This window comes from Manis pentadactyla, chromosome 12, assembly GCF_030020395.1.
Source record: "Manis pentadactyla isolate mManPen7 chromosome 12, mManPen7.hap1, whole genome shotgun sequence".
Classification (NCBI taxonomy): domain Eukaryota; kingdom Metazoa; phylum Chordata; class Mammalia; order Pholidota; family Manidae; genus Manis; species Manis pentadactyla.
The window spans coordinates 102,744,380-102,758,670 of record NC_080030.1 but is presented as its reverse complement, the minus strand read 5'-3'; the positions used below and the strand labels follow the sequence as shown (position 1 = coordinate 102,758,670).

Here is a 14,291-nt window from a genome sequence, read left to right as displayed (position 1 = left end):
ATACATTAAGTACAATGAGTTTTAATTGGCTTCCCAACCACCATAAATTCTAACTCATCCTACTTAATATTGCCAAGTTAATCTTACAATCCCATTTTATAACTGCCAAATACTGATGGCTTACAGCACTAATTCCTAAATTCGAAGTTGAATCTCCTTACAACCTAGTTTCTAATTTAAACTTTATTGTCACTAACTCCTAGTAAGAATCTTCCATTATAGACCAACAGGTTACTCATTATTCTAGAATGTACCTGCAGTCTGTTCCTTTGTGTTCATGGCATACTTTCTGGACAGGCTTCCTTCTCTTCATTAGGGATCTTGCCATCAGACTGTCTTTCCATTTGTATTATGGAAAACCCCAAGGGCACTACAAAGAGGCAAAGATAGTTCTTAGAGTTCAATGAGGTATATTTCCTTCTGGGCCAGAGCTGTCTAATAGAAATATGATGCAAGCCATCTATGTAATTAAAAATTGTAAGTAGTCACATTAAAAAAGTAAAAATAAACATGTGAAGTTACTTTTAAGATATCAACCCAATATGTAACAAATATTACTATTTTAACACGTACTTAATACATGTTAATTTTTTGCACTGTCTTCAAAATCTGGTGTGAAATTATTGCATGTCTCAATTTAGACCAACTACATTTCAAGTGTAAATGGCCATATTTAGTTAACGGCTAAATTAGCTGAACAGGGCACTTCTAGACACAGTCTATTTTCAATCTCCTTCTTTTCCCTCACACCTCTGAACTGTGATGAGAGCAATGTTATGTGAATTCCCTGCACTTATTTACCTCTTATTATCATGTGGCCTCCCTGAATTATTTACCTTTTGATGCACTCTTCTTGCCTCATAAGCAAACTTGTAAATTTTTTTAAGGCTGGAACCCTGGACTGACTGAATCTCAAGGTTGGAAATAACTTTAACAAAACTATCAACTAATTCTTCTCCTGATTATTTGCCTCCTCTGCACCTAATTCCTATTCAGTAAACCTTCAGAATCTACTTAAAGTCAACTACAGTGGTCCAGGTGGACAACTTCTTTAACTAATGTTGTCAGGATCTCAAATGTTCCCTTCAAGTTTGCATCTGTTGGGACCACATGAAACAAAGTGACATCACATGAGAAGTCTTCACATATTTGGAGAACAGTCCCAGTAGCTTTCTCTCTTCTATGAGAACCCTTCCAAATTTGATCTCACGGGACTTCACTTGCCATGGTTTTTGAGTTGCTCTTCTCTGAAATAATTCCAACTTGTTTTGGGTCTTCTTAAAGTGCTCACTCTAGAACTGAGCACAGTACCCCAGGTGTGGTCAACCCAGTGAAGAGCACAGCAGATAGATCAGTGCTGGCTGGCTGCCTCTCTATAAAACACCGTTCTACTAGATGTGAAGACAAATGCCCCTTGAAAAGGGGAGATGGAAGAGAAATAGGAGACCAGAATGCATGATTAGGTCACACCATCTTGGCACGGCTGGCTTTTAGCCCAGAGCTCTACCCTCACCTACCACACACACACACAGTTCTTGGGGTAGGTTAATTCTTCATGTCTTCTTCCTGACTTTTCAGTTGAGCCAGGGAATCTTCCAGCTTTTCTGTTTTTGGTGGGCACTTCTAGACACAGTCTATTTTCAATCTCCGGAAAATGGCGTTTTCCGACCAAAGGGCAGAGATAACTTGAGGGAACTCGACTGAGAGTCCAGAAACTTTAAGGAAAGCGGCGCTTGAGACCCGGGAACTGTGCCAACGTGTCCGGCAGGTCAGGAGCTCTGGCAGGAGACGTCAGTTACCCAGTTTTTCATACTCATAGCGCTTCTGTCCTTTACCTTTAAATAGGGATTATTTCTTCCTCGTCTTCACCTCATGGAGAAGGTGTGGGAGAAGCTGCAGTCGTAACTGTGAGGAAACTCTCAGGCGGCGAGCTGGGGGCAGCCGGCCTGGTTCTGCCGGAACACCCACCGCACGAGCGCGTCCGAGGAGCCCGGGACACGTCCTTCCCGGGGCACGCGGGGCGGGGGCGGGGCGGGGCCGACGTGCTGACGTTGGCGCCGCGGCGGGCAGGTGACGTGGAGGCCCGCGCCTGCCCCGCCCACCCCTCCGCGCCGGGTCGGTGACACGGGCCGGCGGCCGGGTGGTCCTCACGCCGGTGCCCTGTGACCGGGAGCGGCCCTCGCAAGCCCGACGTGGGGTGCGGACGGCGGCGCTGCGAGGCGGCTGCCCGGGGGGCATCTGCAGCCCTGCCCTCCGCTCCCCGCCCAGCTTGGGAAGTAAAAATAAAAACGAAAGAGAGGGAGGCGCGGAGGCGGGAGCTGAGCGAGTGATGGGGAGCGCGTGAGCCGGCCCCGAGGTAAGGAGGCGGAGGTGGCGGAAGGGACGCCGCGGCCCAGGGAAGGCGGCGGGCGGCGGGCACTGCCGGACGGTTCTTGGCTCGGCCCCGAGGCCGGCCACGGGCTGTCATCGCTGCCGGAGCCTGGAGACGGCCGTGGTTTCCGACAGCCCCGTCCCCCTCTTGGAATTTGTAGGTGGGGGTGGGGATCACAAGACGGACCCGAGCCCCACACCGCCCAGTTGTTAGGCCACGACGTGATAACCCCATGTGGTCATTTTTCTTTCCCCTGCGTGGGTAATTTGTTTTCAGTAGTTTTTTTCCGTTGCAAAGTCTCGGTAACTTTTTCGTTTTTTGGGGGAGAGAAATCTGCTTCCGTGTATTTTTTGCCCCCACGCTGGAAAGTAAATAGACTGGGTAGGGAGTTGACCTGGTGAAGTGTGGGTGAATTCAGCAACCGGGGAGTCTAGACTGTTCTCTTGAAATAAGTAAATTGTGCGTGCGTGTGTGTGTGTGTGTGTTTCAAATAGGCTTCTTAAATTAACTTGTTGAATGCAGTGTGTTTATGTGTTTTGATATTCTTTGGTTTAAAAGAAGCAAAAATTTAGCGGTAACCAAAAGTTTCACATGAATATTGTCTATCGTATGTGCAGTTCAAACTAGAAATTATATTTTCTGTCTATATTTCCCTGAGTAAGGTTGGTTTGAATAGCTGATAACTTCACCATCAGATTTCATGTTTCTGAGACTGAGATCATTTTTCTGAATTCCAAAGAGTTCCCAAAAGTTGAGAAGACTACGCTGGATCGTGTTCCTGTTCGTGTATCTTTATCTTAAATGATGGTTATAATAATAGTCTTGAATGAGAAAAATGCTCCTTAGAGATGCCAGCTAAATGTAGGCTAAGTAATCTTATTTGAAAGAATTAATTTTCCATGGCTTACCCTTCTTGATCTCTGCTAAACAGTTTTCTTTTATCATTTCATTCATTAGTGTCTTTGTATATACCAGGCACTGTGCTAGGCCGAAGAAATCAAGGGAGAGAAAATGTCTGTACTTGTGGAACTTGTATAGTCCAGCCCTCTTTATAGAGAATCTTGAGTAGTGTTCCTCTTAAATGTCATGGATCTCTCGTTGACCAAAGCAAGGCTTTTTGCAGGAATAAGTTATGGTCAGTTGATATGTAACTGGCTTCAAAAGAGGAGCAGATTATTTTACTTGAACAGCATGACTTTATTTTGCCTTCGATCAAAAATATTGGGTACATTCCAGTGTTTTGCCAGTTAAAAAGAGTAATGTTTTCTTTTTGTAAAGTTGGCTTAAATACAAAGTTCACAACTAGAAACCAGTTTCTAGCAGGGGAAAAAAAAAAGCTTTAGTTTTCTAGTCTTTATATTGGTCTGAATGATCTCTTAGTGTTAATAACTTGTAATTCATAAGATTTCTGTGCACAAAGTGTATTCATCAGGAACATGTATGGTACTTTTTGACTGTAGTAAATTTTTTGCCCCATAGTACGTTCATGGGGAGATAGCATAGCTTGTTCAGTGCAAAGTATGTCTTGATATAACACACCGGTTTTCAGCTTTGAGAAGATACATACCTGAAATTGAAATTTTAGCAAACACAGACATGTATGTGCAAAAGTGCATAATTACTATGGAGGTGAGAGTAAGATATCTAATTTATAATTTGGTAATCATGAGAAGGCAGCGTTATGTGTCTATCTCCTACATTATGCTATGAAGTTTTTTAAAGTAGGAAGTGGATGTTATTCTTCTATCATTTACCTAGTAAAATACCTAGCACATAGTAGATGGACCCTATACAGGTGTTTGTTCATTCAACATGTACCATTTAAGTACTTCATTTTGACTGTAGATGAGCAAGTATGTTCGTGTATGTCTACTGTTTGTTCGATTTCATTTTTTTACTATCCATGATAATGATAGTCTGTATTACAGGCTACCTTATTTCTGAAACTCTGCCTCTAAACTCTGTGATTCAGAGTTAATTCAGTTCAATCCATGTTTGAGTATTGTGAGTTAATCAGATTATTCAACCAGAAAGGGGCATAAACTCATTTTGAAACCCTGTTTATTTTATTGATCAGAAATTTGATGCCCAGATAAGTTAGCTGATTTTCTGCTGTCAAACAAAAAATGGCATCTGAGCTCAGTTCTCTTTATTTGTACTCTACTTCTTCCTACTATATCATTTTGCTCCTTCTCATTGTTATTTGAATAGACTCTTGGGGACCTTTGTGAATTAAGATAGAGTCCCATTTTATCTTCCTGGTTTTGGAGTTTTGGGTTGGTCTTCCTCCACTTCCATGATTCATTCTTCAGAGAGAATTAGGAATTGCATTCTTATCAAAGATTTGAACTGACATGGAAAATTAGGGTGGAATTTAGAAGAGATGCATAATTTAAAAGCCTAGTAATACTTAAGAAATTCACAGGTAATAGTAAGCATTCTCAGGATAAGTTTTAGTAAGATACTTTCTGAGAAATATTTATATTTGAAGAAGAGAAAGTTTGAAGAAGAGAAAGTTCCTACCTTGTTATTTCATGACTATTTACATTAAACCATAGGAATTCATGAGCCTCTTAATTTTGGATAGTTTAGTCTATTAAACCAGAACTTCAAAAGAAGAAAAGTAATTTATCTCAGGACTGTGGAGTGGTCAGTGAGGCAGTTGTTTTCCAGCATTTTCAGAGACTTGTTAGGTCATTTTGAAATCACGTGAGTGAGTAGTAAGTTACTCAGTTGTGTGTAGCTAAGAAACACGGCATGTGAATTTGATAAAGGAAAATATACTCCATTCCAGGAGAGGAGATTCTTGCTTATTGATGAGACAGTTTGCCTTTTTTTTTTATTCCTTTACTTTCCTGAATAAAATACCCAACAGGCTAATCAGATGGAAGAATATATAAATGTTTAATTTTACTCTTAAGCATAAATAGAAATAAATATACTTTCATCTTGATTTAAGAAACTTAGTACACATTATTGAATTAGAACACATTTACTTATTTATTTATTTATTTAGAACACATATTTATTGAGTTCCATGGTACAGGACACGAATGGTGCAAGGTATCAGAGAAAAGCAAAACATAGATTACTGCTGCGGTCTGAGATTACCGCTGAGATGCTGACCTGGTGAATCTATTAAGCGAATTGGCTTGAGGCAGGAAAGAAGTTAAGTTTGTCACTGAAACTTAAATTTTTTTAAGCAGTGATAAAGTTGGTATTCTAAGTCACTGATTTTTGGCCAACAGTTTGGAAGAAATGAGTTGTTAGGGTGTTTGAAAAGTAACTGATTTAACTCCTATTTTCCAGAGCTCTTCTCTTTGTATTAATTAGAAACAGAACACTGGAAGAATATTGCTGAAATTTTCAATCCAGTGGACATTTTACCACCTTCCTTGACAGCACTGGACACAGCTGACCTTACTCCTTTCTCAAAACTGTCCCCTTGGGTTCAGAGACACCACACTTCTGGGTTTTTCTGTGGCCTTTTTAGGTCTCCTAATGTTCAGAATTTCCTCTTTTGACCTTTTCTACCTATCTATTCCTTAAAGCTCGTGTTCCTGCACCTTCTGCTGTCTTTTCTACTTAATCTATACATGATCCTTGGGTGATCTTTATCTATTCCCATAGTATTCCTGATCATTTGCAAGTTTATGTCCTGAAGTCAGACCTCTCTCCTGAATTCCACACCTGAATATTCAATCCCTAGTGACCACACTGCTTGACTGTATATAGACATCTCAAACTTACCTTGTTTGAGATTGAACTCATGATATTACTTGCCTCTCCCCAAAAATCCCCTTTTTGCCCTATTTCAATGAACTTTACCATCAGTCTGGACTATATATGTGGAAATAGGCCGTGGACTTTGTCCCCTTTCCTACACAAAACGTAATCAGAATTAAGCAGGTAGATTAGACTTAATCACTGAAATTCATCCACTTTTCTCTAAATCATTACCATGACTTCAGTTCAGGAACCCATAATCTCTGCCCCCTTCATCTGGGTTTCTGCAGCAACCTCGTAGTATCGTTCTGCTTCTGGTCTTGCCTTCCTGTGGTCTGTTCCCTTCACTGCAGTCATAGTAATCCTTATTAAACACAGATCAAGTCAGAACTCTTTCGGAGATACTATTTGAATAAATAGTAAACAAATTCCTAAAAAGCCCTTCATGCCCTGCCTCCTGCCTATTTCTCCAGCTCCCATCTCTTGTCACATTACTCCTTGACCACTGCACTCCTGTCATCTTTTCAGTTCATTGAGTATGAAATGTTCTCACCTCTCAGCTGGAATATGGTGCCCTCTGTAGCTGGCGAACTCTTCATTCTTGAACTCTTGATATAAAAAGCTGCTTCTCCTTCTTGACTTCCTTTCGTACTAGGCTAGGGGCACCTGCTTTGTATTCTGATAACACTAAATATTTATTGCCTCTCTTTTATAGTACGCTTATTTTGTATTGATATAGCTTGTTTAATTGGCTTGTTTCCCCACCGAACTGTGAGCTTCCCAGTGGCAGATACCAGATTGATTTTGCTCACCATACTCTATGCAGCCTGAAGTCTAATATACAGTAGAAAAACTAGTTAAGAAATATCAGTTAAATGTGAAGGCTGTTGCTACATTCTTCTATTATTTTCCTTCTTAGCCCAGTCCTACCCTAGGTTTTCTAGCAACTGTGGACTTTACTTTTACTATTGCTTTTTCTTTTCTGCTTTATTAGCTTGAGATTTAGAAAATGCTTACCCAAATATTATTTTTAGGATTAAATAGCTGTATATATAAATTCTTGAGTTCTTTGAGGAGATTGTATCATGAGTTGAATAAATCACATTAGATTTTTATTACTTTTGTGTTGGAGAAAACTTACTAGTCCTTCTGAAGGACTGAATTAAAGTAATCAGATAAATTAACCTGTGAAAATAAAGTTTTGAGGTCTTGAAATAAAGATAATAGAAACATTTTGTTGTAAAAAGAGAGGATTCCAGACTTGTAAATACTGCCCTCTTTTTTGTAGCAGCTTTGGCCTCCCTTTATCCTCCTGTTAGTCCATCCGTCCAGTCGTCATACAGATACTCATTGACACCTGACTGTGACCTAGACGCGGTCTCAGGCTCTGGAAACTGCAGTGAACAGAGCAAAGGCCCTGCCCTCTTGGGGCTCATACTGCATTGGATGAAGCTGACAACAAACACAGCAAATGGGTCATGTAGTAAGTGCCACGAAGTAAGCTGAGTTGGATGCAATAGAAGGATGAAGAAAAGGGTGCTATTTTAGACAGAGTGGTCAGGGAAATCTCTAATAAAGAGACATTTGAATAAGTATTTGAAGGAAATGAGGAAGCTTCCTATATAGTATCTGGGTTACGCAGAGGGGTCTGCGTGGTTGGTTATGTCACGGGAAGGAAGGCCGATGTCGCTGTCCCAAGATGGGCGAGGAGGAGAGTTAGGAAGATCAAATCAGCAGGAGAAAGCCAGGTTCTTGGGTGCTTTGGAAGTTTATTTAGAGGTATGGGAAACCTTTGGGGGGTTTTGAGCAGAGGAGAGCAACAGTATACTTGTTTTAGAAAAGAATCACTCTTGTTTATGTGTGGAAATTAGATTGTTAGGGAGGGTGATATAATGAGTTATAAGAAATACATAATTGGTCATCTTATGACCAATTATGTATTTCCCAGGTATTTTTGGTCTTCTTCCACAGTCCCTGAAAACACTGCTGTCTTAAAGGTGAAATGGGTGTTTTGTCATGTTAATAAGAGACTTTTGGACCCCCACCCACCCAGGCGGGGGAGGGGAGGGGGCGCAGCTGGAGGTTGTATCAGCCAATGGCCAATAATTTAGTCAATCATGACTCTGAGAAGAGCTTTTTGTTGGCACTGTCTCTGCTCTGCTCTGCCTGTTGTGCTCGGTTGGGTTCTGCCTCTTGGTTGAAGAGAGCTTCTATGCTCGGGGAACCAGAACACCTCCATGTGCCACCGAGCCGGGCCCCAAACTCCATGAAGATAAAAGCTCTTTTTTTTGGGACCTTGCCCTGTGTCTCTCTTCATCTGACTGTTAACTTGTATCCTTTATTAAACTAGCAAATGTGTTTTCTTGAGTTCTATGAGCTGCTCTAGCAGTCTGATGGAACCTAAGGGGGAGGTTGTGGGAACCTACAATCTGTAGCCGGTAGGTCAGAAGCACAGGTAATGGCCTGAGGCTTGAGACAGGCATCTAGAGTTGGGGGTGGAGGACTTGTAGGACGGAGCCCTTAACCTGGGAATCTGGTGCCGTCTTGAGGCACATAGCATCAGAATTGACTTGAGTTCTCCAGCACCCTGCTGGTGTTACACATTGCTTTGTGTAAGTATGTGTGGGAAGACCCCCTCCAACATATTTACACACACTGGAATCGGGTCTGGGTGCCCGAATGAAGCTATACTATTCCTTCTGCTGTGTATAATATTGTTAATTTTATATATATATATGTAGGGAAAAAACACACCATTGCATTTGGTGTGGGATGAGTGGAAATAACATTTGGTATCAGAGATGTGACAAGGAGAAAGGGTGAAAACAATGAAACTAGATGGGCTATTGCAGTAATCCAGGAAAGAGATGATAATGGCGAGAAGAGGTCAAGATTCTAGATATATTTTGAAGGTAGAGTTGGGAGAATTTCCTAATGAATTGAATCGTGTAAAGCATAACTCCCAAGTGTTTGTGGCATGAAAAACAGGCAGAATGGAGTTTGGTTTATTAAAGTGAGATAGACCACAAGAGGTTTGCAGTGGAAAGTGCGTTTTGACAGACGGGACATTTTTAAGTTTGACTTACTGGTTAGACATCCAAGTAGAGATGTGGAAGAGGCAGCGGGTACACAGCTACGGAGTACAGGTCAGATACGCAGGATGGGGATCAGAGTTTGGAACCAATAGATGAATGATACGTAAAGCCTTGAGACTGAACAGGATTTCTCGGGGAATGAGTACAGCTAGAGAAGGGTTCTGATCTCTGATACTGGGGGCGCACCACTGTTGAAAGGATAGGAGGATGAGCAGGAACCAACAGGAGAGTAAAGTGCCAGTAATGTAGGAGAAAAACCAAGAGATGTTGTGTCCTAGATACCAAGTGAAGCAACTTTATGCTGGAGTCCCAAGAACTGACAAGAATCAATGTTGAAGTTATTTGTGACCTTTAACAACTCTTTTGGTGGACCAGTGGAGGTCAGAACCTGATTGGAGGAGTTTTTGTTACAGTTAGGAGGCAGAAAAGTGGGGTGTTAATTGAATAGGGTTGTGGAATCAGCAGTGAGTTTTAAATACGTCAGCCACTACTAGAAAGCATATTTTTAGACTTTGAAAATGATCCAATGTAAAAGAAAATGTTACTAATATGGGCAGAGGGGGCAGTTTCACTCCAGCAGCTTTATCACTGTATCCCCACTGAATAAACTTTTCATGAATGAATTAGTGGATGAATGGATAAAAGTATTTTCACTAGATGGAGTATATATATATTTTTTTATCAGTGCTGAATTAAAAGTCAAATAAAGAACACTGATTTACATCATCTTTTTCGGATGGTTTGAGAATTGACTAGGTTTCAGCCCCCCTTGGTTACATTACCATCTTGTTTACTATTTCATGCTGGAGAACCTGGTGTTTCAGTTTTTCAAGTCTTTGCAGCTGCCCTTGTAGATCGTCTGTTAAAGTGTGTCACCACTAATCTTTTACTTTGTGCTTATTTTTTGCATTTAAACTTTAAAAAAGTTGGTACATATTTGGTGTACCAACTTGAACATTTTGAGACCTCTTAAGTCAAGGCAAATAGTTCATAAGAAGTTACAGTATTTGTCAGAAGAGTGAAGGAAGACAGATTTTAATGTTCAGAGTAGAGTTGCCAAATAAATACAAATAAAATATAGGATGCAGATTTAAACTTGAATTTTAGGTAAACAACACTTTTTTTTTTTTTAAGTTTAAGCATGTCCCATATATTGCATGAATTTAACTCTGCATTCTATGTTTTTATCTGCTAAATCTGGCAATTATAATTTAGGTTTCTGTGATTCTTAGTTTGAGAATAGGAACACAAAGGTAGATCATCAGAGTCTCTTGAAAATGTAATCCGGACTGGTGATCAAAAAGGTGTAGGTATATCAAGAAGCTGATATTGCTGTTCCTGGTATTTTTTAAGAAAAGAGTATGAATTGAACATGGAGAGAGTTACACGGACCAACGACAGCTGAAAGAAAAGAGAATGTGTGACAACTGGGATACATACCCTTGAAGAAACATTAAGATTAGCAAAAACAGTTTTTAAGCTGTATTCATGTCTGTTTCCTGGACCAAGTGCTAGGATGTTAAAAAGAAGAAAATAGGTTTATTTAATTACTTAATCTGCTTCTTTCTTTTGTGCTAAGGAGAATGGAGAATGGATTTTGGATTAGAAATGGCAGAACTGATTTGGGTTAAATGGAACTGAAGCATATTAGGGGTGGGTATATTAAAAGAGCACCCAGATGTTCAATGTTCAGCTCTTTACTCTCTCATAAACCTGAGAATTTTTCTGATAGTGTTTTCAGAACCTGTGATTTACCAGACATTCATTTTGATGCTCTCACAACTATTACCTCTCTTATTAGCCTTCTGTGTGTATTTAAAACTTAATCAAAACTTTAATTATGAAACATTTCAAGAATATGTGAAATATCAGAAAATAATGTAACAAACACTGATGTACTCTCCATGTAGATTTAACAAATACTAATTTCTGCCTTATTTGTTTCAGATCTTTTTCTTTTAAAAGTACTATTTTTTTTCCTATTGTCATTTCTCTCCTCTCCTCCTCAATCTGCTACTTTGATGTTGGTGTATATAGTTCCTGTACATAATTTTACATATTTCTGTGTGCAGGATATAAACTGAGGCATAACAAGGGGGTTGATGGGAAGATGTGGGACCGATTGGTTTGGTAAAAAGAAGACTTGGAGTAGGGTGACAGGAGTCAATGCTATTTAAAGTCATTCATGTGAAAAAGAGTGTTTAAATTTGTCTGTGAAGTACACTTACTGTCATAAGACAGTACAGATTTTTTAAAAATACTTTTAAGTTCAGAAAGCAATATCCACTACTTAGTAATCAATTATTTTATCATCTGTACGTACATGGAAGTTTTTATAAAACATTAAAAGACATCATTGTCCAACATATACATTATTATTATTATTATGTTTAATAAAATGCTGAAGTGGTAGGTAGATGCAAGATAAAGGTAGAAAACATAGTTTAGTGCTGTAAGAGGGCAAATGTAGATGATCAGTGTGTGCCTATAGACTAAGTATTAATCCAAGCTAGACAAGGGCCACAAAACATCCACGGATGCAGAAGATTTCTCTCAAAACAGGGGGGGTGAGGTTCTAAGCCTCACCTCTGTTGATCCCCAATTTCTCACCTGATGGCCCCCCTGCGACTGTGCCTGTCTTAGAACCTCATCTACATTTTGCTTACTGGAAACCATTATATATATAAACCCTTTTGATTTACATAAAAACTGCATATGTATTTAATTAGCTTTCCTCGACACTCTCTGTCCTTCGTGCTCCAAGTGTGTTTCTTAATTTGATTGGAAACTATTCAAGAACAGTTGCTTCTTGCTTAAGAATGTGTTAGGATCTAAAGTGAACTTGGGTAGAAATTATGAATAGTTAAAATTGCTTTTAAAAATCCCTTAGTTGGACACAAGGTTGACAAAACCTACTATCTCTTAGTATGTCCTATGCAGTCATGTTTTTCCTCCAGACTTAGAGCATATCATAGTGTCTTCAGAGGAGCCAGGTGAAAAAGTCGGCTTGTGTTTAATAGCCATGTTGTAAATTTTTAAATAGGGGAACATAGTTTCAAACATTGGAATCATGAAGTACAGCACAATACTCACAGTTTGCCTAATGATTGAAACAACGTATTCATGTTGCTCATGCCCCCATTCACTCTGGAGCAGGTAGTGAGTACATGAAATAGCAGGTACTTTTGTTTCTGTCTGCCTATACCTTTTATATGGCCTATTGTGTTTGAATGATTCATGTAGTTAATGTGCCTATGATGTGACTATGCCACATTAACTAATGGATGGCAGTAAGATACAGTACAAGGAAGGAATAAAAGATAAAAATTCTTTTATAGGATTTGCCATGAAAAATCACTCCCTTTTGCAATGACATGTTGGAGATAAATATATGTAACCTGTTCATGAAGTCTGTTGTTTTCTGAATTCTGATCCTGACAATGCTAACTCTGTTATGACTTTATTTTTTAAGATGGTGAAGTAAAATACAAATATTCTGGTTTTTCAAGGTACAGTTTGTGGACATATAATTCTATTTTAAGTATTAAAATCTTAAATTCTAGATTTTATTCTCTTCACAACCTATTCCAACATTCCAGTATTTTTATCTCTTCCCTATGTTGTATCATTTTTACTGCTTGCCTGTTTTTTCCCCTAATAATTCCCTAGTAACCATGTTTGCCAACAACTAATGCTGACTTTATACTCATTAAGACATATAGCTTGGCTGTTCTGGAGATTTTGTTATTTATTTATATTGAAAAATGCAATAGCTGTATTTCCACAAAGTTGTGATCTAGCAGTCAGACCCTTTATCAAATTTAGAACACAATTTTGGAATATGAAGAATATGTCTTACAATTTTTTTATGTGGTACTTCGTAATAATGTATACTAGAATTTTAGCCACTATTAATCAATGTCACTTCACAAAGGGAAATGTATTACTGTCAGATTTCTTTCTTCCCTATTTGAATGTTAAAAAGATAAGTTAATTTCTTCAAGGCCTTTTCTTTTTATCTGCACACCTAATCAACACTAAAGATTCTTTCAGATAATCATAGGTGGGTACTTCTGGCAACAAAAATCGGCTTTTAGGGTTTCAACCTTTTAGAAATTGTATTTGTTCTGTGTGTCAATATTTATTATTTAAGGAATTTTTCATTATTTCATTTGTCATTTGGTAGGCCATACTAAATGTGGAATAAGAATTACTGAGGTAACAATTGCTGTGTAGGCCAGTTAGTATCTAAGTAGTCTTATAAGCCACAAATTTTAACCATGAACACTCTGATGTGTCTTTAAGACCTTCTCTTGAACATCTTTTCCTTTTGTTTGAACCTCAAATCCAGCACTTAGTCACTCTCATCATGTAGGCTCCCTTGTCTTCCTAGTGTCTCTGTAAAGACTTTATAAAACCTTAACCCTGGATCATACCAACCTTTGTTCCTTTGCCAGACTGTTGCCACTCTATAATTTAGTTTCCAGTATAAGCTGAGCATCCGTTGCTATCTGAAACATGCTTCTATGGTTTGTTCAGTTTCCTTTTTTATTGTTGGTAGTAAGGTCAAACTTTTGCCTTTGTCCTCAAAAATTCCATCTCATTGTCTTTTACTAGTGTAAGTATATCTCAAAGGAAATAGGAGTCTTTTGTGTGTGATCTGGTATTTTTAATATTGCCATAGCTACTTTTGATTGTTATGTACAGGAGGATCCTATTCCATTCCTTAGCTTTCAACCTTTTTCTGTCCTGTTTTGGGTGTACCTCTAGTGTTTGATTGCTGTTTAGTATTCAATCTCTTTGTTTCTCTTTGTCCTGCTTACTCTGTACTTTGTCTAGTGGCAGTAGACTGGGTTATTTCTTCAGATATCTTCCCTCCAGGTCACCACTTTTCTCTTTAGCTCTATCTAATCTGCTGTTGAATCTATCCATTGGTTGTTTTTAAATTTAGCAAGTGTATATTTTTATTTATTAAAGGTATATTTTCAAGTTTGCCTGGTCATTTTTAACTTTATTATTCATTATTTAAATTTTTTTAAATTTTATTAAGCATTTATTTTATATATAATTCTAATATAAGAGTCAGAGATTTTTCCAAG

General features: G+C 38.8%; 1 protein-coding gene across 3 annotated transcripts in view; it reads left to right on the top strand.

Moving 5' to 3' along the window:
* Nucleotides 1-2,111: 2,111 nt before the first annotated feature.
* ASCC3 (activating signal cointegrator 1 complex subunit 3) overlaps nt 2,112-14,291 on the top strand; it is a 275,119-nt gene continuing 262,939 nt past the window's right edge. For 2 of the 3 annotated variants that reach the window (XM_057489450.1, XM_036890362.2), the window contains exon 1: nt 2,112-2,356. The gene's annotated coding sequence lies outside the window, so the exon portion shown is untranslated. The remainder of the gene's footprint in view (nt 2,357-14,291) is intronic. The other variant, XM_036890359.2, reaches the window with a different exon arrangement.